The sequence below is a fragment of the Podarcis vaucheri genome, assembly GCF_965113315.1.
Source record: "Podarcis vaucheri genome assembly, chromosome: 13".
NCBI lineage: Eukaryota > Metazoa > Chordata > Lepidosauria > Squamata > Lacertidae > Podarcis > Podarcis vaucheri.
In genome coordinates, this window is record NC_138751.1 from 7,902,795 (window position 1) to 7,929,956 (window position 27,162).

The 27,162-nt window shown below is 45.2% G+C and overlaps 2 gene segments (V, D, J or C); both read right to left on the reverse strand.

The window, feature by feature from the left end:
• Positions 1 to 1,802: 1,802 nt before the first annotated feature.
• LOC309516919 (immunoglobulin heavy constant gamma 2B-like) lies at positions 1,803 to 5,666 on the reverse strand. The segment is given in 3 exons: positions 5,539 to 5,666; positions 3,727 to 3,863; positions 1,803 to 2,632 (listed from the first exon to the last, which is right to left on the reverse strand).
• Positions 5,667 to 9,251: 3,585 nt separating this feature from the next.
• Positions 9,252 to 21,299, reverse strand: LOC309517554 (Ig gamma-2C chain C region-like). The segment is given in 6 exons: positions 21,263 to 21,299; positions 20,582 to 20,644; positions 13,259 to 13,561; positions 11,382 to 11,714; positions 10,732 to 11,055; positions 9,252 to 9,707 (listed from the first exon to the last, which is right to left on the reverse strand).
• Between the last annotated feature and the right edge of the window lie 5,863 nt (positions 21,300 to 27,162).

Genomic DNA, 27,162 nt, shown 5'->3' on the forward strand with positions numbered 1-27,162 from the left:
CATTTTTGAGGGCTCAAAGGACAGTGATTCCCACCACTGCATTGGTGGGACTAGAAACTGAGAAGTGCAAAGAGTGATAGCAGAGAAATGCTCAAGCTAAGTTTGCTTCCTGAAGCTGAATACAGTGGTACCTCGGGTTAAGGACTTAATTTGTTCCGGAGGGCAGTTCTTAACCTGAAACTGTTCTTAACCTGAAGCACCACTTTAGCTAATGGGGCCTCCTCCTGCTGCCGCGCCGCCAGAGCACGATTTCTGTTCTCATCCTAAAGCAAAGTTCTTAACCCGAGGTACTATTTCTGGGTTAGCGGAGTCTGTAACTTGAAGCGTATGTAACCTGAAGCGTATGTAACCTGAGGTACCACTGTATCATAGTTTTACTCCCTTTGCATTGTCCCAAATGATCACCAAGTGTTCTGCAGGTGAGGGCCGCCTGCAGAGACAATTTTATTTGGAGATTCCTTCCATACGATATAAAAATGGGCCATTTGTGAGGTCGTATCTACCCTTTGGACTTTCTTTCCATTACATATTATGATAGGGCACCCAAGGGCTTTCTTCTTTCAATATGCCTTTTAAGTAGAAAGGTTTATCCAAGGCTTCATGTGTGTTGGAAATGTCCCATCAGGCGAAACAAATTGTGGATTTGTTTTCTTTTTGTACCACAACAGGAGCCTGTCAAGGCTTCATCCCAGTAGTAAAGGTGGCATAAATTTACAAAACAAGAGTGAAGGCTTTTAAAAACATCTTTCTCTCCTCTAGTATCTGGCTTCCTCTGAGTCATGGATGAGCCTGAAGGGCCAAAGGGGTTTAGGGAAAAGGTGAGCTTTGAGAAAGCCTTTGAAGGAACAGATAGAAGTGGCTCTGTGTAAGAGTCTAGGCAATCCAAGATGTAAGTAAAGGGGGAGGATGTCATTGAAATTCTACTCAATATGATCCAGAGCAGAACTCTGATGTATAGTTAGCAGAGCAAAACCTTAAACATGCTGCAGGATTCCCAACAAAATAGACCAGAGACGATGAATATTTCATCCAGCAGAGCTTTACTACTACTGAAGGCAAATGAGCGTAATGGTCGCAAATCCAATACATTCAGACTTGGCACTGACCATAAGAAATCCAGTAGCAGCAGACTTGACTTAAACTTACAATAACTTGTAATAAGTCTAAGCCTTAACACTAAACACATGTACAGAACCCCATACTGTCCTAGGAGGAAAAGAGATAGAAAGTGAAAGTGAAACCTAGGGTCCTTCTGGTCTATTTTTATAGTCAGCATAACCCTGACAGAAAGAGATAAGAGAACCAGTTTAAGCCAGCTATACTGAGCCCGGCTTTGGCCGGGGAGGGCGGGATATAAATAAATTATTATTGTTATTATTGTTATTATTATTATCTGAAGGTATAACCCAAACATTATGAACCTTCCACTTGCTTCTTTCACACAGAGAAGCTTCCAGAACCCTCTTGAATTAATTAGAATAGGAAAGATCTCTACACATCAGATCAATACTTTCTGCACTAAGAAATGCAAACTGGCAGAGGAAACTATGATCCTCCAGAGGTTGTTAGACTACAAAACCCATCATCCTCGACCATTTGTTATTTTGGCTGCTACTGCTAGGTCCAACGACACCTGGAGTCTTCAGGTTCCTCTGCCACTGATTTTATGGGAATGAAGGACAACAGGCAGAATTTTCAAAAGAGGATGAAATTCCTTCCTGAAAGTATGTGAAGGAGGAACAAAAACAAACAAAAACCTTCAGAAGACGATTTTCTTTATTTGTGTTTTTATTATTGTCTAGTAAATATATTTATGACCACAAAACATGCACTACAGTATATGAAAATAGCAGAAATGTCCTCAGTGCTAGTCGTGGGTCTCATGAAGAACACAGTAGTGGTAGGTGGGTCACAAAATTGGTTTGTTTAAGTATATGGAAAGAGTTATAGGATGTACATAAGTGGATCTGACTATAATAGAACAGGTCAGAGACTCTCATGGCTTCCTGAGGCTGGAAGCCTGCTAGTGAAGCAGGGACACTGGATGAACAGGCACAGAATAGGATTTCACATGGGGTGGAGAGGAGGCCTGAAGCTCTGAAATGGGGATGTTGCAATGGAAGTAAGGACTGAAGGTGCTCAGTGTAGCTCAAGACGCTAAGGCTGAAGCCCTATGCACACTGAGTTCATCCCATTGAATTCAGTAGGATTTACTTCTAAGTCGACATGCCAAAGGACCTTTCTCAAGGCCTGTGTCTGCCTCCATGCTTTACAATCGCAGGTTGGGTGGGAGAACTGGTTCCGCTCTCCTTGGCTGTGGAAATCAGATATCTAGGGAGTGCAGTGCTCTAGGCTTTAGCAAAATTGCCTCTCTCACATGACAAATCCCTGAGTGGACAGGCCTTCATATCTACTTGCCAGGGAAGAACTTGGGCTGTTAGAGAGAAACGTAAGGTGTTTATACTGGAGATGGAGTCCTGTCTCCAGCCAGTGACTTCTTCTTTGCACCTCCCAAGGTTTAGGGCAAGCTCCCAGGAAGATGCTTCTAGGCCACTCGTTGGATCACATTCTTATAATCAGGGCCTGGTGGCTGCTTCTTCAGCTGCAGCATCCTAGAGAAGAGCCATTTTACCTGTGGGAAGGAGTGGGAGTGGGGATAAAGAAAGACGTAGAACAGACATGAGCATGGAAGAATAATAATATGCAAATTCTATTTGTTATTAGTGACCAATCAGATGCCCCCGGTGGAAGCCTCAAAGCAGGACTTGAAGGTGCTATACTCACAAGTTGTTCTAGGAGGCATGCTGCCTTCAACAATGGAAGTAAAACATTGTCTTTGCGGGTATTAGTCAGTCTTAACCTTATCCATTAATTTGTCTAACCCTCTTTTAAAGCTTTCCAAGTTGAATGGCCAACATTGCCTCTTGGGGGAGCAAATTCCACTGTTTAACTATGAAGAAGTACGTCCTTTTGGCAATGTATAATAAAATCTTTCCTTGTCATCTTTTCCCCATCCTCCTATTCCTCAACTTGTCTTGCCAACCAACAAGTCAAATCTTTTTCTTCATCCATTCTTCTGATTTTAATGGGCTGTTTGACACAGTGTAAAGGTATATGCTAAGTCCTCCACAGAACCATTCACTAATTTACGATAAGCAGTACTAATATTTCAGCCTTATCCTAGGACCCTCGTACCTACGGGACCGCCTCTCCTAGTATGCCCCGGGGAGGACCTTAAGGTCCACAAATAACAACACTTTGGAGGTCCCGAGCCGCAAGGTGGTTAGATTGGTCTCAACTAGGGCCAGGGCCTTTTCAGTACTGGCCCCGACTTGGTGGAACGCTTTGTCACAAGAGACCAGGGCCCTGCGGGATTTGACATCTTTCTGCAGGGCCTACAAGATGGAGCTGTTCCACCTGGCCTTTGGTTTGGACTCAGTCTGACCCTTATGTTTCCCTCCCCTTATGGTTTTGATTTATGGGCTACTACTAAAATGAGACTGCATTTTAAATTGTATTTTAACCCGTAATTTAATTAACTTTTTTTCCCTATTACATTTTATTGTAATTTTATTGGTGTTAGCCGCCCTGAGCCTGATTCTGGCCAGGGAGGGCGGGGTATAAATAATTTTTTTATTTTTTATTATTTTGTCTCTCCCCCCCATCTCTGCAGTGTTTATGTAAGATGCAAGTGTGGATATGTAGTATTGCTTCTCCTCTACTCACTTTGAACAGTGTCACGGTGGCACTATAGCAAACACTGAGGATGAAGAGAAGGAAGAAAACAAAGATGGTCACCCACAAGTTATCCAGTTCCTCCTTTTTCTCATCACTATAATCAACATCTGCTGACACAGTCGTCTCTGTGAGGGAAGAAAGAGATGTCATTTCCAGTGTTTAATATAAAATAACTTCAGCCGTTCCTTCACCCACCACTCATATTTCTACACTTTGTCATCAACCCATGGTGCAAGAATCCAAAGGCATCTGTTCCTAAATTTGACTGTCATTGTAGTAATTGCAGATGCAGGCAGGGATGTAGGAAGCCCACATGGTAGGAATTCTGTCACGGTGCAATTCCACTATGACAATTCCTTACTTAAAGCCAGGCTATGGGTTGCCATTTAAAAATTCACATTGCCCAGTGGATTCTATCTGCTACCATTTGTCCTGCCCTTAATGATATAAATGATAGAATTATGTTGAATCATGGGTTCTGTGCTACTGTTAAAAGGTAAAGGGACCCCTGACCATTAGGTCCAGTTGTGGCCGACTCTGGGGTTGTGGCGCTCATCTCGCTTTATTAGCCGAGGGAGCTGGCAAACAGCTTCCGGGTCACGTGGCCAGCATGACTAAGCCACTTCTTGCGAACCAGAGCAGCGCACGGAAATGCTGTATACCTTCCCACTAGAGCGGTACCTATTTATCTACTTGCACTTTGATGTGCTTTCGAACTGCTAGGTTGGCAGGAGCAGGGACTGAGCAATGGGAGCTCACCCCATCATGGGGATTCGAACCCCCGACTTTCTGATCAGCAAGTCCTAGGCTCTGTGGTTTAACCCACAGTGCCACCCACGTACTTCCATTACTATTATTCCTCCTTTTTCTTCCAGTCTAACATAGACTACAAAATCCATTATACACAAACTTCACACCTGCAAGATCATCTATGGCTTCTGTAACAATTAATATTATCTAAATTTTGGATTAGTGGCTTGGTGTAGGATCTTTGGGAACCCTCTCTGTTCTCCCCATGTAATGTTTGTGCCTAGTCCTACAGAGTAACTTCACTCTGTTGGGAGAGCTCTCCTTCTCCCTTTTCCGGCACTCTGCCTAAAGGACCAGTTCATCCAATTCTTATCAGCTTGTTTCTGATAAACTTGTTGTGGAAAGTGGTTTAGAAAGGCCACACAGTGAGCTTCATGGTTGAGGAGTGATTTGAATCTGGAGTTCTAAGCACCAAACCGAATGCTAACGAGTGCACTAAGCAGACCACCTGCTAACATTGAAGCAAGGAGTAACCAGGGAGTAGGTGTGGGAAGGACGTTGTAGATGGCTGAGGCCGCACCCTGGCAGCCCATGGGGTGTCTTCTAAATATGGGGTCTCTTCTAATTCTGATGAGAGAGGTAGGACATTCTGTAATGTCTTCTGTTACTCTCTTCCTTTGTTTCACTGGACGCAAACACTTTTATCTAATACTGGGTTAACTTGCCAGTACCAGAGTTTTAGATCCACCATCTTCAAAAACTGTCAAGAAGTGCCAGTATGTCAAATATTTGTTGGCTCTGATGTTGGCTCTAGCCATTTATATGAATGTGCATATAAATTTGCATTTTTCTTTGCATGAGGGCTTGTGTTTGTCTCTACAGTGGTACCTTGGTTCTTGAATGTAATCTGTTCCGGAAGTCCATTTGACTTCCAAAATGTTCGAAAACCAAGGCGCAGCTTCCGATTGGTGCAGGTGCCCCAGAAACAATAGCTGACAGCTGCACTGGATGTTCGGCTTCCGAAGAACGTTCCAAAACTGGAACACTTACTTCTGGGTTTTCGATGTTTGGGAGCTGATTTGTTCATCAACTAAGCCGTTTGAGAACCAGTATTCCACTGTACATTCATTGCTGTCCTTTGCTTATGGCAGTGATTTCTTCCCTCTATTCTATTGAACTCCTGCCTGCTCACGTCTCCATCCTTCCAGTGTTATCAGCAGGGAAATTCTTACACAAGCCGAGAGAAAAATCGGAGTCTTGCAGCATAACTAGAGCAGGAGCAGTTGAGTGGAGACCTGGGCACTTGTAGTTTCCAAAAGCATGGATGTCTGGACTCGAGTGTGCTTGGACAGTTGAGTTTCTTCTGTCATTGATTTTCAAGATCATCATCCAAAATGTGAAACTTTGAGTCAGCTCATCATTTTTTGTGTTTGATTGGGTAGTTATGAGGGGATCTCTTTGGAGAACATATCCCCACTCTGCAACTTTGGGCACTGCCATGCACACCATGCAAACTCCTTCCCTAACGTATCTCTCTCATATCCCTATCTGACAAAAGTACAGTGGTACCTTGGTTGTCGGAGCTTTCTGCCGTCAATCGGGAGCCATGGAAGTCACGTCAGATGTTCGGCTTTCAAAAAACGTTCGCAAACCGGAACACTCACTTCCGGGTTTGCAGCGTTCGGGAGCTGATTTGTTTGGGAGCCAAGCCGTTCGACAACCAAGGTACCACTGTATGACTAATCCATTCATGTGGCCTGGATATTTTGTGAATCTTTCATGGCTCCTCATCCATCTGACCTATGAACCCATCTATCCAGTCTTGGCTCAGTTTGCTCGCCCATCTCAGTCATATTTAGAGTCAAACTAGGCTTATTATCACTATTACTGTTGTTATTATTATAGTGATTTATTTATATCATGTCTTTCCCCCAGGCCTGGACTCAAGGCAGCTTTTAAAACAACATCGATAAAACACAATGTTAGGTTAAATGTGTTATTTGAATTTGACATATTTCTGTTTTTACGTAGTAGATAGCCAACTTTGAGGGCCAAGTTTTGTTAAGGACCCTGGTGCAAAGGGAGGTAATTTTATATGCAGTCCTGATGAACATTATCATTCCTTGTGGCTGTAATTTGCCATAAGCTTCTATAGATACCATGGTAGGGGGTTGTGTAGGAGGAAACTTCTTTTTGTGCGCCACAGCCCCCCCCCCAAATGCCCCACTCAACAAGGAATCACTTTTAGCTTGGCCCTCAGAAATTATTCACTGTTTTTCAGGCGATGCAGGTATTGTGCATTCTTTGCCCTCTCACTGAAATGCACAACAATCCAGACAATGTGAATTGATGGGGGTGAGAGGGTATATGTTTCAATGGTGAGTGGGCATGTCTGTTGCACCAGACGACAGCTGGCTATTTTCTGGCCCTATGAGTACTTTGCTGCTGCTCTCCATTGAGCTAACTTCCCACAGGATGCTTTGCCTACACCTGTGCTTCCGCCTCCATCCAGATAAGCTCTGTACCTGCTGTTGGACTGAGGTTCTAGCTCTGATGTAGAGAGTGCACTTTGCATCAGTTGCACTCAATGCTAGTCCTACTCAGAGCAGAGCTGTTTTAATTAATGGCCCTAAATTAGTCATATTCATTAATCCCAATGGGTCTGCTCTGAGCATGTGAACAGGCGCAACCTTGATGAAGGATCTTGTCTAAGCATGTCCAACAGTGGCTGGTCTGGTGCCACATGAAGACCTTTGCCCTCCACTGTCAGTTTGTCTTCTGCAATTGGCATTCAGAAGCACAGTACCGCTGAAAAGGAGGATTTCAAATAGTGATCACAGCCAACAACTGCAATGAGATCTATGCCTTTGTCTCAGCTTGTCTTAACTGCTTCTATAAGAACATTTAAGGGGAGCTTGAAGAGCTTGTCAGAGTGACAAGCATTAGGCTGAGAAGGAGGGCAGATGAGGCTCAATAAAAGTCAGCTTCTCACATCTTGTAAGATATTTCCTGATTAGGGGAAGACGGAGAAGCGCAATGCAAAATAATTTCCCACTGATCTTCTAATCTAATCTCCCAGAAACTCCAGCGGGTGCAGAATGCTGCAACGAGGCTCCTCACGGGGTCTCTGCCATGGGAGCATATTCATCCAGTGCTTTTCAAGCTGCACTGGCTCCCGGTGGAGTACAGGGTCAGATTTAAGGTGCTGCTTTTGACCTTTAAAGCCCTTCACGGCCTAGGACCCTCGTACCTACGGGACCGCCTCGCCTGGTATGCCCCACGGAGAGCCTCAAGGTCCATAAATAACAACACCCTAGTGGTCCCAGGCCCTAAGGAAGTTAGATTGGCTTCAACCAGAGACAGGGCCTTTTCAGCACTGGCCCCAACTTGGTGGAACGCTCTGTCTCATGAGACCAGGGCCCTGCAGGATCTGATTTCTTTCCGCAGGGCCTGTAAGACAGAGTTGTTCCGCCTGGCCTTTGTATTGGAGCCAATTTGATTCCCCCCCCTTTTTTCTTTTCCTTCTCCTGCAATGAGGCTTCATTTTAATATTTTAATGTTCCATTATTTTAATGTTGTATTTTATTTTTGTTTTTAAGTTGTAATCACTCATCTTGTTTTTATTATTGCTTGTAAGCCGCTCTGAGCCCGGCCTTGGCTGGGGAGGGCGGGGTATAAATAAAAAAATATTATTATTATTATTATTATTAATATGGGCAGGTCTCTCCATATTATATGTATATTTTCATATCAAGAAGGCAAAATTAGCAGACGAGGCTTTTGCTTTGATTTTCGGTGAATGTTTCAGATTTAAAATTATCATTATCATTACTATCGGTATATGTTTAAAAATGCATTTAGCTCTTGTTTCTCTACAATCATGTCCGCCATTCCCCAGCCTTTTTATTTTCACTCCCTTGTTTTATATATATGGGTTCATGTTTTTCCCACGCATGCTGCAATGTATCTAAATCTGTCGCCTCTGTATGAGCTACTTGAGCCTTGTTAGCATCTTGCACCTGCTTTATTTTCTGCTCCCCTTGCTCTGTTGCTGCTTCTTCTTTGCTTGTTTATACTGTCCTTTACAGCCTCTTTTCCTGCTGTATATTATATATCAGCTTCTAATACACAGAACATTGAGTTATAATACTGTTTCTGGGCCTGCAGTGAACACGGCAGCCTCTGCCATGACTGGATGGTTTGAACAACAATTCCATTCAGGAACTGATGGGGCAGTTGAGGCCGGGGCAAAGCTACTGATGGTGATGGTGGTGATGGGGTTGAGGGGGATCTGTAACAGAATCTTTGTGGGAGAGACGGGTACATAAATATTCCTCTTTAATGTTACAACAGCCTCTTTGTTGTTTTCAGCACCAGACGTTAAAAGGAGAGCAGCTTCCTGTGTGTGGACATGTACAGAGGGAAGCCAGTGTGGAGCAAATGACAGGATGCTGGACTTGCGTCCGGTGGAAGGTGACCCAGATTCAAATCACCACTTAACTAGATGAAGCTCACTGTGTGTCTTTGGACCAAATCACTCTCACTTCTGGGACATAGCAAGGGCCTGCTGTGAGCAGTAAAACTATGCATATACTGACCTTTGCAACCTCCCTGCTCCCCATGGCATAGCTCTGATAATGGCGAATACATTTTGCTTCCAATATCATGAAGACCCCCCTTAATCCATTCTCTCCTTGCATTCCAGAACCCACCCCACCCCAGTCATCGAGTCCCCTGCAAATGACCACAACATGGGATATATCTGAGTTGGTTCTCTTTTTATTCATGGAAATTATTTCCACAGGGTTATCTAACAATGCTAGAGAAAAAAATCTGGGAGAGGCTGAAGAGGTTGCAATGCCGTAGGAGGGATGGTCATCGTTTTTTACCCTGGATTTTCTCCACGGTCCTCTGGGTGAACTTCATGGGGAGGGCTTCGTGGATAACCATGCAGGTGTGTGAAACTCCATTGTTCCAGTCAGCGAATGGGATTTTCATGTGGCTGTATAGAAAGTAGGAGTCGTTCTTGTTGTCCTTTATGACTGGCGTGTTGACATGATGGTCTTCAGGCATGGCATTGTGATTCCTCAGCCACTGGATAGAAACTTCTTTTGGGGTGAATCCTGTGACCAGGCAGGTGAGAGTCAGCATTGCTGGCTGAGCGTTGATTTCCTCGTGGTGAGGGGGGTAGAGGAACACTCCGGGAGGGGTTCTCGTGCCTTTTTGAGAGGAGGGGGCGAAATGTGTAAGAGAAACGGAGGAAGCAACAATTATTAACATTAAGCCAAATTAGTGAATGCAATGTTGAGAATGAGGGTCTTGTAGGGAAAGACTGTGATTTTGTTGTCTTGAACATAGGTACTCCAGACAGGGTCATTGCAGACTGTCCACACACACTTCATAGCAGCAGCATGTTCCCAATAATTACCCTAACTGGCCAATTGTATTATCTGAACTACATGAGATAGCAGTGATTTAAGATTTCAACAGCCCTGCTTCCCAATATATATACGGATATCATGCAGCACACAGAATCCCAGCCTTTACTGAGAAGTTATTGGTATGCTCAAGTTCCTGCAGGGCCGGGGGTCGAAAGGCAAGCATAGTTTAAAATCTTGAAATGCTCATGCAGCAACCTCTGCACAGCAGATACCCAGGTAGCTCCACAATGTGTGAACCGGGCCATCAGGGAAAGTGCATGAAGAACTGCTTTCAACAGAACCGGCTCAATCTTTCATGTAGGTTCAATCAATGCTAGGGAAACAATATCAATAGAGTGGAGATGGCAATAGTTTTATGGGAATGAAAATTGTTATGTGAGAGTCACTGACCCCTGTGGGGGACACACCCTTCCCCCCCCACCTTGGTCCAAGAGTTGCCTTCTAATAATAATAAAAAATGCATTGCAGGTTTTTCAAGTACCATAAAAACCTGTGAGCAAAGGGGAATGGTTTTCCAGACCTCCTTTGCCACTGCAAAGTGTGTTTCCAGTGTGAATTGCAGATGAGCCAAGTGGTGTTGTGTGTTTTCAAGCACTATAAAAACCTGTGAGCAGAGACAAGTGTAGAATGATTGTGCAAACCTGCACAATACCCCCACCAGACTGTGTGAAATTGTAAAGTGTGTCCACAGTGTAAATTGCCGATGAGCCAAGTGGTGCTGTGTGTTTAAGTATTCTCTTTCCTGCTGGAACACAAGGACACCAACCCCATGATGGGAGACCAACTCTGTTTCCCCCCTTACCTGTTGTCTTGGCAATGGTCTTAGTGATGGGAGCAGTCAAGCCTGGATATTCCACGTTGCAGGTGAATTTCTCACCCTGCAGCCATGTTGTGACAGGGAGGGAGCTGGTAGCAGTGAACCTTCCATTACGTTCTTCTTTCACTTCCAGTAGTTCTGGGCTCACGGGTCCAGAATCCGCTCGTGACCAAGTGACTTTCAGCCCATCTGCGTTTTCCAGATTCTCCACCACACAAGTGAGCTTGGGGTCATTGTTTACGTACAGGTCTTGTGGCGTTGGGGGTATGATGTGCACATTAATGCCGCTGGAAGGGCATTCAGCATTATCTGGAGACACAAACTTCATGTTAGTTCTCTAACCAACCCCCACTTCTCTGCTGTTTCAGCGGCTTGCCTGCACCTCTCAACAAGTACACTCCTTGTGGCAGTGTAGAAATGGAAAACAACAACACTATCAGTAAGGTCAATTAATGGGCCTTAATTGAAAGCAGCTATATATACACAAATTAGGGAGGAGGCTGTTTTGTAATTATTATCCCATGTATGAGAGGATTCTCAATCTGGAAGCAGTTGGCCTCCTCCCCCTTGCATTCCAGTCCATGCCCACCAAAACAGAGGAAAACACAAGTGCCAGCTCAGTCAACCTTTCCTACCTTCACATATCTTCGCTTTGCTTTTCACTTTGGTTTGGGTTTCTTCGTGGAATACCTGGCAGTAGTAGGTATTCCCAGCCTGCCAGTCTTCTTGGCTGACGTTGACTGTGCTTGTGGTGCTGAAGGTGTATCCGTGGGCATCTTTCCTGGGCTGCTCAGTGAATGAAGCCAGGAGCCCAGCTTGCCCACCCACCAGCCATTCCACTGTCAGCATTTTGGGGTAAAAGCTAGAGATCACACACATCAGCTCAATGGTGGCATCACTGGATCTGGGTTTGCAGGAGGAATGGAGCAGGCGGACTTCTGGGGCCACTGGAGGTAGTGCAATAGAGCCTGGAAGGATATAATTTATGAGAGGTAGGGATGGGTGAAATTGTCAGTTTCGGTTTCCTCTTAGTTTCTTATTCTCCCAGTTCTCCACATCAGTTTGCAACTATTTTAAAAAAACAAGGTCTTACTCATGTGCATTTTAATCCAAATTTCTCCTAACATACAAACCTTTGTATGCAATTTTGCATAACATAAACATTTTTGCTAAGCAGTGCTCTCAATATGATGGATTTTTATGTTATTCATATCATAGATTGGTGTGGGGGCACAATTCCCCCTAGTTGATGCAGTTTTGTACATACTACTTGGCTGGAGAACTACTTTGCAAAATCCAGAGAAGGACAGATTTGATAGGACGCTACTTGTCTACCACTCAGCGTAAGCCCTGAGACCCAAACAGAGGAATCCACTTAGTTAGAAGACTGGAGGGTGAGTGACCACTATCTCATCTGCCATTGACATCTTTTGATTCTCCTATTACTATTCTTCCCTCCTTTTGATATCATGATCCCAATGTTTTGAACACTCACTCAGAAATGCACTGTTTTCCTACTTTGTATCCCTATTCAAAGCTTGCCTCACCCCTGTAGCTATCATGCTTTGCCTTGCCTGCTTCAGCACAAAGGATAGTACAAGGTGATCAATCCTAGCCATTCCTTCCATCATTACAAGTTATTGGGCCTCGGGAATATCCACCCCCACCCCCACCCCCATTTCTTAATTCACTTCACTCTTTCTACAGCTTGACAGCTCATATAAGATATTAAAGGTGGGGGTCATGAATGCCCACGGCAGCAAACACTGTGTATACACTACTAATATTTGTAACTTTGTTCCCAGAATGAAGCAGCAGTAAACAAAATTTAAAAATAAATAGCCACGAATCATTGTAAATTCAACAACCAAACCTTGAAATGTATTCAAAAAAGTTGACTCTGAGTGTTTCTTCAACTTGTCCCTGACTACTTTTTTGTCCCTGACTACTTCAACTTGTCTCTGCCTTTTCTTGCGCTGCCTGCTTAATGTGCCTTGGTACCAGACAATAAAGTAAAGGTAAAGGGACCCCTGACCACTAGGTCCAGTCGTGACCGACTCTGGGGTTGCGGCACTCATCTTGCTTTACTGGCTGAGGGAGCCGGCGTACAGCTTCCAGGTCGTGTGGCCAGCATGACTAAGCCACTTCTAGCGAACCAGAGCAGCACACAGAAACGCCGTTTACCTTCCTGCTGGAGTGGTACCTATTTATCTACTTGCACTTTGATGTGCTTTCGAACTGCTAGGTTGGCAGGAGCTGGAACCGAGCAACGGGAGCTCACCCCATTGCGGGGATTTGAACCACTGACCTTCTGATTGGCAAGTCCTAGGCTCTGTGGTTTAACCCACAGCGCCACCCGCGTCTCTTACCAGACAATAGCGCCACCCAAAAATATTGCATCTATTCCCCAACTCTCTCCACCAAAGTATTTCGCTTTCCTTTCTTTCACCATATTGAGTGTCCATTTGAGGGTCAAAAGGGAAGCAGATAACAATGGCCCAGCCAGACTCACGCTCAATCTCCTTGGTGATTTCAGAGCTGGTAGCTGCATGGGCGACTTTGCATTCAATCTTCTCTGATTCCCAGGTGCTGGTTGGGATGGTGAGCTGGCTGGTGAGGGTGTAGAGGCCCCTGGATGAATCCAATAGTGCAGGGAAGGTCCGGATGCCGCTGGAGATGGCTCCTGAATTCCATTGCACTGTGACCGGTTCAGGAAAGTAGCCAGAGACCAGACAACCTATGGAGACCTGGGAGGCAGTAGAGGAGTCTTGGCTACAGGGAGGCAATGGGAAGACCGTCGGGGCTGTGGCACTTGCTGCAATGAAAGAGAAAGACATGTTGAGTATATGCTGTCCAGCCAATCTGGATGCTTGTGTGTTCCTGCAATACAGGGGGTTGGAATAGATGCCCCTTGGGGGTCCCTTCCAATTCTACTTTTCTATAATTCCATCAGCTGAGTGTGGGTTACAGGATCTCATCATCTCCTTTGAGGTAGAGCATTGTCCTGAAAGATTCTCGGGCGTGCTCAAGTTCATGGAGAGTTCTGTCGTTGTCAACCATTTCCAGTCCTGGCTGGATTTAAGAATGCAGGATTGATCTCTGCTATTTGTTAGAGGAAGGGACAAGGAGATATATGTTGTGCTGATGTATCACTTTCAAGCTGATTTTCCCAGCTATAAATGTTCTTTTAAAATAAGCTTAGGATTCTGAATTCTTTGCAGAATGCATGCAGCCCTGTTTTAACACCCACTGACAGACTGTTTCTCTCTGAGTTTTCCTAATACTTGACTTATGTCATTCAGCTGCAATTGCGCTGTTATTCAGTGAATAATTAATTTCATCTTTTTGGCCTTAAGTTTGTCAGTTATCTAAACATGCAGGAGACATTTGCATTTTGCATTCTACATTGATTAAAAGAGAGAGAGAGAGAGATGTGAGCGAATCTTACAGCCATGAGAAGGCAACACCCATTCATGGCCAAGGGGAAGGAATGCTGGAGTATGTGGTTTGGGTGTAGTTTTGGCCTTGCTGTCCCTGCATCTGGCTTATGCCTAAAGGAAACAGGAAGTTGGCAGGAAAAGGTGGGAAGCCATGGTAGCTTGAGAGCCACATTCTGCTGCAACCAATCTTCTTGGGCCTCATGCCATTGACCGGCAGAGCCAAAGGCAAAAGCAAAAGCAACACAGGTGAGCAGAGCAACAGATGCAGTTCATACCTTGGTACATTCTACCTGTAGAAAAGTCAGAGGATTCCAATGCACACATCCCCCCATTTCCCTATCCAAGTAAGCAAAAGCCATGATCACAATTCATATTCCAACCAGGCAAAAAAATCATTCAAGAAATGGTACAGGGTAGGTCTGAGGACGGTTGAGGTGTGGAGCCTTAGGCCAAGATGGTGCTGTTGGACTTCTGCTTGGTGAAAAAAACTTCAGCAGCTTGCAGATTTCCTGCCACAGTGGGAAAAGCATTAGCTGTGGAGCTACCCCCCTTTTTTTTTGCCTGGGTGTTACTTCTGAACCAAGGTAACAACCACTTCTCTTTGGTGGCTGATGTACCACTCACCTGAGACCAAGTCGTTAGATTTAAGCCCCTTTCACCTAACAGAAACCAGTGGGGTGAAGAAATCAAGATTTGAATTCTGGCTCAAGATCTGCAGCTGCAGTCCTGAATGCACTTGCCTATGAACACAGTCACACCCACACCATCCACTTAAAGTGATCTTACATCACCTTAAAAGTCATGGCTTTGCCCAAAGAATGCTGGGAAGTGTAGCTCTCTGAGGGGTCTCCTGACAGCTCCCAGCACCCTTAACAAACTACAGTGCCCAGGCTTCTTTAGGGAAAGCCATGAAACAGCGGGACGAAAGTGCTTTAAATGTATGGTGTGAATGTGTCATAGCTTCCTTGAACATTGATAGACTTATATCTTGAGCTAGTGCATGTTTCTCACTCTCTCGGGTGGCATTTTTGGCTGGCATTGCCCACATCTCAAAATTCCAGGCCTCCTTTTAGTTGTGCGAGTTCTCTCACTTCCTCTTTGTTCAGCATCAGCCGCAGGTTGCAGGTGTCCTTTTTGGTGCCCCCTCACATACAAATTTGACTGAAACTGGGTAAGGGGACAATCACAAAGCAGCGGTCAACAGAAGAAGAAAAAATGGAAAGGCAAGCAAACTGTGATTAGAGAATATTTGAACATCATTAGCTGGCAGTAATAATATGAAGGTGAAGCCGAATCAGTTTGTACAGCCAATTGCAACTTGTTTGGAGTTCTAAGTGTGTAAGATCAACTATTCTATGGGGTATCAGCAGCTGGTGGTTTATAGGCCCAACCTACTCCACAAATGACAAAACACTGACCTGATAATTTCCTCCTACTGGATAAAGTGGATGTTCAACTATTCAGCTTATGAGTAATAATTATAATAATAAATCTAGCCTGAAGAAACCACGAGATTTTATGCCATGGTGGTCAGCATTATTATGACCAGCAGAGATCTAAAGAATCTCTGGATTCTTTGAGCTGGACCACTGCTATGCTCTGCTGAATTTTGTAAGAAGAAGAAGCTGAGGCCCCAAGTCTGCCTGAAAAAAGACAAAAGGCCTCCTGCCTTAACCTCAGGTATGTGTGGACAGACTGACAAGTCTAAAGGTTAGGGATTTACTTTGAGTCAGCCTCTGACTGTTGCACACAGACTAATTTTGCCCTGATGGAGACCTAAAGCCGCAAGTGATTTTGTATTACTTCCTATGGTTGCTGTCACATATTTGGGGCATTTTTTATTAATCACCGCAGCCTGACACACACACATTCAGCAATGGAATGTTTCCCTTTTGCTCTTTTCCAATGCCAGGAATAGTTTCCCCTGCTAAATATGTGCACCTCAGGCACAGGAGCACGTGCAGGAAAAATGAGGTGGCAACCCTATATCCCAGCCATTCTGGTGTGGTTCCTTTCCCCTGCCAAGTCCCTTGAGCCTTTAATGTATCCCCAACAGGCAGAGGTTCAGCAGGTGCAGGAGTGGAGAGGGAGTGGTGGGGACAGCTTCACTGCTTGATTTTCTGCCTGCTAGACTACTGTTAAAAGCATGGAAGCTCTGCAAGAAAAAAGCGGCCAGTCTGCCCCACTGTGTTACCTGCAAGTGCACTCTGCTAACCCAATCTGATAAAACCTCAACTCACACCACTACCTCCTTCCCCAGTATGTCATAGTTTCCTTCCAAAATGGGGATAGAATTAGACTAGTCAATAGTTGTTTTTTCTTGCTTTCTACCAAGCCATTGGCAATAGCTTTATACAGAATGCTTATTTTCACATTCCTGACAATTTCTGCACTGAGCTGGCAAAGGTGAGGCTGTCCCTCCTGGTCCATATAGAACCCTAGACAGAATATGGTGGCTGATGGGAAGTTCTGCTTCTGCACATGAGTCTGGCAAACCGCTCTAAGCTGAAGCATTCCTTCCTCACTCACCCTAGAATGTTTAGTTCACATTGAGTTCATGAAACATCGTACCCTGACCTGTTCTTAATGCATGGTTGACCACATCTACCGAATGCGATAGTTATGCTCTTTTAAGTTTTGCAATATCAATCACTAGTAATAGTTTAATAAGGAGGTTTTCATACCTGTCCAACCATGTGTTCCCTTTCCCAACCTTTAATCTATTGATGATTAATGCCTATATGCAACGCTTGCATTGTATTTGTGTTAACCAATCAGCAACAAACACATATGTGGCAATGCTGTAATATTCAATAAAAGGGACTCCCCAAGACATGCTCGAGAGATGCCTCCCATATGACACTTGTCATTTGTCTGTCGTTTATTTCAACCCAACAGGTGGCTAGGGCTACCAACTCTCTAACCTATCCAGTCCACTCCAGCTTCCTGAAATCCATTTGCTCTCAAATCCACCACACTTCCAAAGCTAGCAACAAGTTCCCCAAAGCTTGGCTGCATCTGCTTCCCACTTAGTAACCCCAGAAGCTTCATTTGAAAAATCCTGGTGTTTGTTACACATCTATTTTCCCTTCCTAAGCCAGAGCTAAGAACGAAACCTGGGAGTCCTAGCTCTTGCTGACTCCAGCTTGCAACCACTAGACACCACTCTCCTTCTAATGCTGAGACTCCATGCTTGTTTTAAGTCGTTGTGCTCCTTTCCCATCTCCCAGGAGCATGAGGTTCCCCAGAGCTGCATTTCTCAGGTACACCAGATCCCACTTTCCTCCTTCTCTGAAGCACTCAATTACACTACCCTCCTGTGGCCGGGTACAGAGCCCAGAAAGTTGTCTTTCAGTGGGTCTCCTGAAACCCTTCCTGCAATACATTCCCCTGCTAGGAGTTTTGCCAAGCCTCCTGTCCTAACCAGCTCAACCCACTCATCAATAGCAGCCCACTGCAGAGAGAAGCCAGGGCTCCTGCCTGCTTCAGCCCTTGAAATCCAGGAAAGCTAAGAGATCTTTTTGCTCCAAAGAACACTTTCTGAGCAGGGAGCAGAATTTCGTCTCCTCAAAGCTGCTTGCTTCCTAACCCTCCTGTTCCTTTGCTGTGCTTGCTGCTTCAGGCCTCTAATATGAACCCCCAAAGCTGCGCACCATACATAGCTCCAGCATCAGGCATTCAGGTAGCCCTGTGGCTCCCCACTCCAGCTTCCTTAACTTTGCAGTCTGATGGCTTCCCTGCAGCCAGATGCTCAACTGGGAGGCAAGCAGGTTCCCAGCTGAGCATCTTCTTTGGAGCAGGTTTAGACAGCCTCCTTGATACCATACAGCTTCTTGCTGCTCCAGTAGGAATTGGGGGATCTCCAGCCTGAGCTTCAGGTCTGGGACAGATCTTTTCGCATAATATCTCTTTTTTTCTCCCAGCCCCCATGAAGCCTGCTGCTCATCTGGATAGTCTGGAATCTCCCAATTAAGCATCGGGCTTGGACCAGACTTTTACAGCATTTCTAGCTACCTAGCAGCTTCCTTAAAGCTTGCTACATCTTAGGGCTCAGGAACCTGTCATTCTAAGCTGCTAGCACTCATCCAGTTCCCCCTACCCTGGCTGCCCCCTGTGAGCTTCCTTGAGGCTCAGGAAGGTTATGAGTCTTTAACATGGGCTTTACATGGGCTTTAAGTTAATTCCTTGCTTCATAACACCTTATCTGAAATGTGCTGTGGATCTGGGATGCCAAGAGCCTCACATTGGAGCATCAGACTTGGAGCAAGCTCACAAGTAGCTCTTGGTCCCCTTGGCAGGCTGAATCCTGCTGCTCATTGCGGGAGGGAGGTGTCAGAAATCTCCCAGTGAAGTATCTGCCTGGGTGGACTTTCAGACACCTTCCTTGCCAGAGGATGCCTAACGTTCTTCTGGTAGTCAGGAAGCTCCCAGACGGCGTTAGGTTAGAGCAAGCAGCCCTGTTGTATCCTGCCATCTTCCTTGAAGTCTGCTGACTGTCTGATAGTATCTCCCAGCACAGCATCAGGTTTGGGGTTTTCTGCCATTCAGGCAGCCTCAATCCTGGCTGCCCCACGCCAGCATTTGTGAATAATAAGCTAGGCGCTCAGACATCTCCAAACTGTGCATCAGGCTTGGGGAAGCATCTGGGCAGCCCCTTGGCTGCTCCCCATAAGCTTCTGTGACTCAGCTAGCACTCAGTTAGGTGGTCAAGGATCTCCCAGCAGAACATTGGGCTTGGAGCAAGCATGTGGGCAGCCTGCCCTCCTGACTGCTCCCCACCAGCTTTTCTGGGTCCTAGCATGCAGCTAGGAGGTCAGCAATCTCTCAGCTGAGCATTAGGCTCACAGCAGAGGCAGCCTCCCTTGCTGCTCCCCAGGACCCAGAATCCTAACACTGTGGGCTGGCTTCAGCTTTGCTACTTGCTCCAGGGTTAGCTTCCTTGAATCCTGGTTCTGAACTAGGTATGGGACAATGTCCCCGCTGAACATTAGGTGAGAAAGAGCTCACATTCCCCTCCAGGGTTCACAGAGTGCACTGCTTGTCCAGGAAGCCAGGAATCTCACAGCTGAGCAAGCTTGTTTTAGCTTAGTATTCAGCTGGGTGCCAAGGATCTCCTAGCTGAGGATCAGGCATGGGGCAGGCTTTCAGATAGGCTTATGGGAAGCTGGTGGGAAGTGAGCTATCTCTCCTGCTTTGGCAGCAGCTGTCTACCAAAAGAGCCTTAGGTTTGGAGCAAGCTTTCAAGTACTGCCTTCCCCAGCTTGAATCGTGCTGACCTGTGAGGTCAAAAATTTCACAGCTGAGCATCTGGCTGGGGTAGATGTCAGTCCCCACTGCCACCTTATCAGTTTCCTTGAAGACCAACCTTCAGCTAGAAAGTCAAGGAACTGCTAGCTGGCCATCGCATCTGAGCAAGCTTTTAGGTTGTCCTCTTGTTCCCCAGCTACTTTCTTGAAGCCCAACACTCCTCTGGGAGCCCAGAAGTTGCCAGTTCAGCATCAGGCTTTAGCCAGACTGCTGGGTAGCCCCCTTGCCCTCCTCCAATTTCCTAGCATAATCCATAGCTTGGAGGCAAGAAGCAGCTTGGCAGGTAGCCCTGCTGGGACATAGCTGAGTAACAAGCTTGGGAAGAGTTAGCAAGGAGCCCTGGGGCTTTTCTCACTTACCTTCTTTAGACCTCTCCCTTGGCTGAGTGGTGGGAAGCTTTCAAGCTGAACATGATGCATGGTGAAGGTTCATGTGCCTATTTTCCTTCCTCTCAGCTGTTGCTGTTGCTCTGGCCTGGTATCAGAACATAGGAAGCCTAGTATTGCCTACACTAACTGATGGCAGCAGTGGCTCTCTAAGGTTGCAGGTGGGCTTCTCCTCCAGCCCAGAAGGTCCCCAGGAATTGATCCTGGGACCTTCCTCTTACAGAGCAGATGTTCTACCACTGAGATTCAGTCTTTCCCATTTGGCTCTGATAATAGGAGTTGAAGTGGAGCTTCTGGAAGGTTGACCAGTCGCTCTTTATCCTTGAAGTTCTCAGCTCCAAGAATCATCTGAATGCTGGACTATAGGGAAGCTGGTGGGATACAGCAAGGCTACCTTGCAGCCTTCTCCAAGCCTCACATGCAGCAGCTCCAAGCCCCATCTACTCCCCCAGCCTCCCTTACATAAAGATGCTCAGTTGGAAGATGGTAGCAAGGAAGACTTGCATCAGCTAGGAAGCCCAAGAATCAACAGGAGACCCTTGAGTACAGGAGAAAAATGCTTCTCCCCTTCTCAGGCATAGTATCCTTCACTTGCTTCCTGGAAAGTCTAGGACATCCCAAGGAGTCCCTTTTCCTTTGGGGTATCTATGTTCCTATCTTCTCAAGATCCATAACATTAAGAACAAACCCTCTTTTACTTACTGATCCCAAGGCTGGAGTTGATTGAAGCAACCAGACCTCTGCTGAACGACCCACCGTCTGTTTCTGTTTGGGACTATTTTCTGTCACAATGCGGCCTTCGGAGTTTTCCCCTAACCATGCTCTTATGAAGTGCCTTAAAAAAGAACATTGCACGTTAGTGACGTCCTGAGAGTTGGCGTGAAGGTGTGAAAAAACATCATGAGTTTTAGGTTCAAGGGATATAACTGGGGGCAGCCAGAACTTCCCCCTTTTTTCTGACCTTCTCATAACCCCAAAATTCCATTGTTGAGAAAAGTAGGGCTAGATGAAATACAGAATTGGGGTGAATCTGGCCTTCCAAAACTCAAAACATGTGCTTATACTCACCTACTTCCCTCCTAATTAATTGGTTAATTCAACTTAACAGCCCTTGTTTGTTTGCTTGTTTTGCCCAGGGTGATGTATAAAATCAAAATTATATAAAGACATTAAGCATTACAGAGTTAAATAAACCGAGGCTGCAATCCTATATGGACTTTGCAGGGGCTTCGGTCTACGGCTATTCCCTTTGCTCACCACAATCACCACTGGCTTCCCAGCCCCATTGAATTCAGTGGGGATTACTTCTGAGTAGACATATAAAGGCTTGCACTGTCAATCCCAATGAACTTTTGTGATGACATTGTTGTTGGTGAAGCTTACGACCAAGTGTAACAATGGCACTGTCAAAGAGGCTCATTCAGGCTTGAGTGCCAAGCTAGGCCTTCACCTCATATATTGCTATTAACCATTTTCATATCGCATTTCATTCCCGCAAATGGTTTTGGATTCCTACTTCATGCAGCTGTGGGATAAATTAAATTGTGAGGCCAATGTGGGCACTATCTGGTGCAGCCAACTTGCTTGTGCAATGGAAGTGCATTTGTGCAACAGGACTTGCACTTTCTCTTCTTCACCCTCCAACAACCCCCATGTGTACACATTTCCTGAAATAAATAATACATTTTTTAAAAAAAATCTAAACCAAGTTTTCTAAGACATGGTTTCATTTTATTGCAGTACATACGTTAATGACTAAGATTGGGCACTCTGACATCCCATTTTTTTCTTTTGGTTTGACTCAGTGATTTCATCCAAACCTCAATTTCAGAGTGCTAATGGCCTCTCACCCTTCTCAGGTGGGCAGCAGTTACAGATCTCACCTCAGTCCACCACCCCCAGAAGCTAGGGCCCATGTGTCTTGTCGACTGTTAGAGGACTTCTCTGTCTGGCAGAATCTAGGAGTGGCGATTCCCTGTCAAAATGCTGCCTTCAAATGGGCAGTGGACTAGTTGACTGGCTGGGCATTAACTGTGGGCCATGTTTGGTCAGCTGGCAACTCATAAAAGCTGACTGCACCCTCCCCTCCACAGTGCAGCATGTCAAACAGCTAACAATTTTTATTTTTGCCTGTAGCCATCATTGTTGATCCCCATTTTTCTCATGCGGGTGTCACTATGTTGACTTTGTACTACCTTCTTGTTTGTGTATTTGTGGGGAAAGTTCAATAAATACTTAAATTTTAAAACATTAAACATATAACAGCCAAACAACACCTGAAATGCCTTTTCACAGGTCAGACCACCGGTCCATTTAGCCCAGTACCGCCCACACTGACTGGCAGTGGCTTTCTGGGGTTTTAGACAGGGGTCTCTCAACCCTATTTCAGGATACCAGAAACTGAACTGGGGACTTTTGGCGAGCTTTTGCCATTCCTGCAAAAGTTTCTGCTCTTCATTTCCTCAGACCTACCAGCACAGAACGACTGGTGTAAGAAAGATTGCCTTCATCCTCACTTAATGTCTCAGTGTGATCAAAGACAACCCCATTTTCTTAAACATTTTTAAGGGAGTTGAAAACGATGCAACAGAGGCATCTTTGCCCATTACAATAGCACATATTATTTTGACCCATCAGGTAAAAGAGTTTTTTAACACTTGCCAAGCCTTTGTCCCAGTGGTAAAAGGGAGATAAATTTACAAAACAAGAGCAATGAAAGCTCTTTTAAACAGCTTTCAGCTCTTTGAAAAGCAGCATTCACTCTTCTAGTACAGTGGTACCTTGGGTTAAGAACTTAATTCATTCTGGAGGTCCATTCTTGACCTGAAACTGTTCTTAACCTGAAGTACCATTTTAGATAAAGGGGCCTCCCACTGCCACCACACTGCCACCGTGCAATTTCTGTTCTCATTCTGAAGCAAAGTTCTTAACCCGAGGTACTATTTCTGGATTAGCGGAGTCTGTAACCTGAAGCATCTGTAACCTGAAGCATCTGTAACCCGAGGTACCACTGTACCTCTGAGTCGGGGATGAGACTGAAGGGCCAAAATGCTTTATGGAAAAGGTGAGCTTTGAGGAAGCCTGAGCTTTGAGGAAGCCTTTGAAGAAACAGAGAGAAGTGGCTCTATGTAAGAGTCCAGGTAAACCAAGATGTCAGTAAAGAGTGAGGAAACTGTGGTCCTCCAGAGGTTGTTGGACTACAAAACCCATCACCCCTGACCATTTCTTATGCTGACTGTGGCTGCTGGGAACTGGAGTCCAATGACACCTGCAAATCTGCAGGTTCCGCCAGCACTGATTTTATGGGAATGAAGGACAACAGGTGGAATTTTCAAGAGAGGATGAAGTTCCTTTGAAAGTATGTAAAGGAGGAACAAAAACACACACCCCTTGCCAAAATAAAAACTGTAGGTAGACTATTTCATTTTGGTATGTTCTTATTGATGTCTAGTAAATATAGTTATGACCACAAAACAGGCAATATATGAAAACAGCAGTCAGTGCCAGTCATGATTCTGATGAAGAACATGGTGGTGGTGCTGGGTGGGTCATAAAACTGATATATTTAAGTATTCAGTAATAGGGAAGGAGTTTAAGGACATTTGTGTACTGTCCTTAGGTGGATTTGGCTACAATAGGATAGGTCTGAATCAGAGGTGGACTTTGGTAATACCATGCCCTGAGAGAGGGCAATATTCGGTGCCCTCCAAAACTAGTTCTTATTTTCACAATAATTCTTTTTGGTACTGTTACATTTTAGTGGGTCTTCTTAGTACTAGTATTAGTATTATTTTGTGCCCCCTTGGGGCTGTCAGAGTCTCCCACAGCTAGGGTAGACTGGATGCCTGTGAGCGAAGGGGGCATGTTGATGAACAGGCAAATAATGCACATGGGGTGGAGAGGAGGCCTGAAGCCCTAAAAAAGGGAGGATGCAGTGGACGTAAGGACTGAGGGATCTCAGGCTGCCATCCTATGCATAGCTATTTAGTAGTAAGTCCTTTTGAACCCATAGGGATGCGGGTGACCCTGTGGTCTAAACCACAGAGCCTAGGACTTGCCGATCAGAAGGTCGGCGGTTCGAATCCCTGCGACGGGGTGAGCTCCCGTTGCTCTGTCCCAGCTCCTGCCAACCTAGCAGTTCGAAAGCACATCAAAGTGCAAGCGGGAAGGTAAACGGCGTTTCTGTGCACTGCTCTGGTTCGCCAGAAGCGGCTTAGTCATGCTGGCCACATGGCCTGGCTCCCTCAGCCAATAAAGCGAGATGAGCACCTCAACTCCAGAGTCGGTCATGACTGGACCTAATGGCCAGGGGTCCCTTTACCTTTACCTTTACCCTTTGAACCCAAATAAAAAAATTCCTTCCAGTAGCACCTTAAAGACCAACTAAGTTAGTTCTTGGTATGAGCTTTCGTGTGCATGCACACTTCTTCAGATACACTAAAACAGAAGTTGCCAGATCCTTCTATATAGTGAGAAGGTGGGGAGGGGTATTACTCAGAAGGCTCATCTCAGCTATCTGCCAATCTCCCATTCCCACCACCCTTCTGAGTAATACCCCTCCCCACCTTCTCACTATATAGAAGGATCTGGCAACTTCTGTTTCAGTGTATCTGAAGAAGTGTGCATGCACACGAAAGCTCATACCAAGAACTAACTTAGTTGGTCTTTAAGGTGCTACTGGAAGGAATTTTTTTATTTTGACTATGGCAGACCAACACGGCTATCTATCTGTAACCTTTGAACTCAGTCAGAGTTGACATGCCGAAGCTCCTTTCTCAAGGCTTGTGCATCTGTCTCCAAACTTTATAAATCACAGGCTGGGTGGGAGAGCTGGTTCCTCTTTGCTGTACCCTCCCCAGCCCAAGCCCACCACTTAGGAGCAAGAGGGTACTTTAGTTTTGTTCCCCTTTTGCTTGGTAAAGGATTTCTCACCCCCACCAACTGCTGGGTTCCTATGTGCCTTACAGGGTTATGAGCTCTGGGCTTCCAATGCCTAAGGCATTCTCCCAGAAAATAGTATTCTGCTGCCACCTTATCAATACTAATATCCCTTTGTCCCAGCCTTGATAGCTTAGCCAAACATGAGATGTGGCGTGAACAAACCAAAACTTTATTATGGCAGTAAAAGCTGTATGTTGACAGGTACATATACGATGTTGCACATAACAGAGTCTGGATATTTTATATCATGTGTTCATACTTCTATTAATAGCCTATTCTGCCTATTCTGCCCATTCTACCCATTGCTCCTCAGCTCCAAACCAGCCACCCTTCACTATCCCTCTCCAAAATCCCAAGACACACACACACACACACGTCTAACTGTCACACTCCACCTTCAACAAATCAGCATAAAAACATACCAGCATTCCTTCCCTCCCTCTCCCTTTGTGCACATCTTACCTTATATAGTACAAAAAAACCCTCCCTACAGAATATTTACCAAGTAGTACGTAAAATACAAAGCTGTACAGTTCAGTTACATTGGAAAACAACACACTCTTCTTGACAGTCACTGTGGAAGACATGTTTAAAGGACCAGTAGAAGGGCTTCATCTCCACCCGCCAAGGAGGAGAAGGGGCCGAAAGAGAGAAGATTAGGGCGTTCACACTGGAGAAGAAGCCCTAAATCCAGCCAGCGACTACTTCTTTGCACCCCGTGAGGTGCAGGGAAAGAGTTCCCAGGAAAATGTTTCTAGGCCACTCTTTGGCTAACGTTCTTATAGTCAGGGCCCAACGACTGCTTCTTCAGGAGCATCACAGTGGAGAAGAGCCATTTTACCTGTGGGAAGTAGTGAGAGTGGGGATAAAGGAGGACATACAGCAGGAATGAGTACAGAAGAAAAATATGCAAGATCTACTTGTTCTTAGTTCCTTTCCCCTTCCTATCTCCTGCCAGTCACGGTTTGCAAGGTACATTTATGTGTTTATTTACACATAACAACATGTCAAAAGAACAATGAAAAGAGTCCTGCTGGATCAAGCCTTTAACAACGGAGGCAGAATATATCCATTGCAGTTAGTAGCCACTGATAACCTCATTTCCCATGAATTTGTCTTTTAAAGCGTTCCAAGTTGATGGCCGTCACTACACTACAGTGTGGTGTAGTGGTTAAGAGCGGTAGATTCGTAATCTGGGGAACCGGGTTTGCGTCTCCGCTCCTCCACATGCAGCTGCTGGGTGACCTTGGGCTAGTCACACTTCTTTGAAGTCTCTTAGCCTCACTCACCTCACAGAGTGGTTGTTGTGGGGGAGGAAGGGAAAGGAGAATGTTAGCCGCTTTGAGACTCCTTCGGGTAGTGATAAAGTGGGATATCAAATCAGAACTCTTCTTCTACCTTTCGCAGGAGCAAATTCCATATGAAGAACTATGGCCTTTGGGCAATGTACCATAAAACCATTCCTTGCCATCTTTTCCCATCCCATTACTCTTAACTTGTCTTTCCAACCAACAAGTCAAATATTTTTCTCCATCCCGTTGTTCTGATTTTAATGGGATATTGAATGGACTGTTTGACACAGTATACATGTCATGTTATAGGCTCATTCCTCTACAGAATAATTTACAACTAACAGTAATTTACAACTAACAGTACAAACATCTCAGCATTATCCCTTTGTCTTTTCTCGTCTTTCTATCCCTGATGTGTTTATTCTGCCTCCCTTCCTCCACCATTTAAATGCAAATGTCGATATATAATATCCCTTCCCCTCTACTCACTTTGAACAGTGTAATGGTGGCACTATAACAAACACTGAGGAGGAAGAGAACAAAGAAAATGAAGATGGTTCGCCACAGGCGGTCCAGTTCCTCCTCCTTCTCATCGCTGTAATCATCCATTGTTGACACAGTCACCTCTGTGAGGGGAGAGAGAGAGACGTCAATCCCTGTATTCACCATAAAACATTCCCAAGCTTCACCCACCACTAATGTCTATACCCTTTGTAATCAACACAGGCTACAGAAATCTCAAAGCTACCTGTTCTGAAATTTGACTGTAATTGCAGGTAGAAATGTATGAAACCCACAGGGTGGGAATTCTATCATAGTGCATTGGTAAGGTAATTCCTGACCTAATGCCAGGCTATGGGTTGCCATTTAAAAATCCACTTTTCCCATTAGATTCTATCTGCTCCCATTTGTTTGCCAAGTCTTCCCTGTCCATAGTAATATAGATACAAGTGGCAGGTATTAGTATGCATGCACACTTCACTTAGAGTTATACGGACTCATAGGTTCTACTCAGTAGTACTGATGTACTATTCTTATATTTCTTCTTAT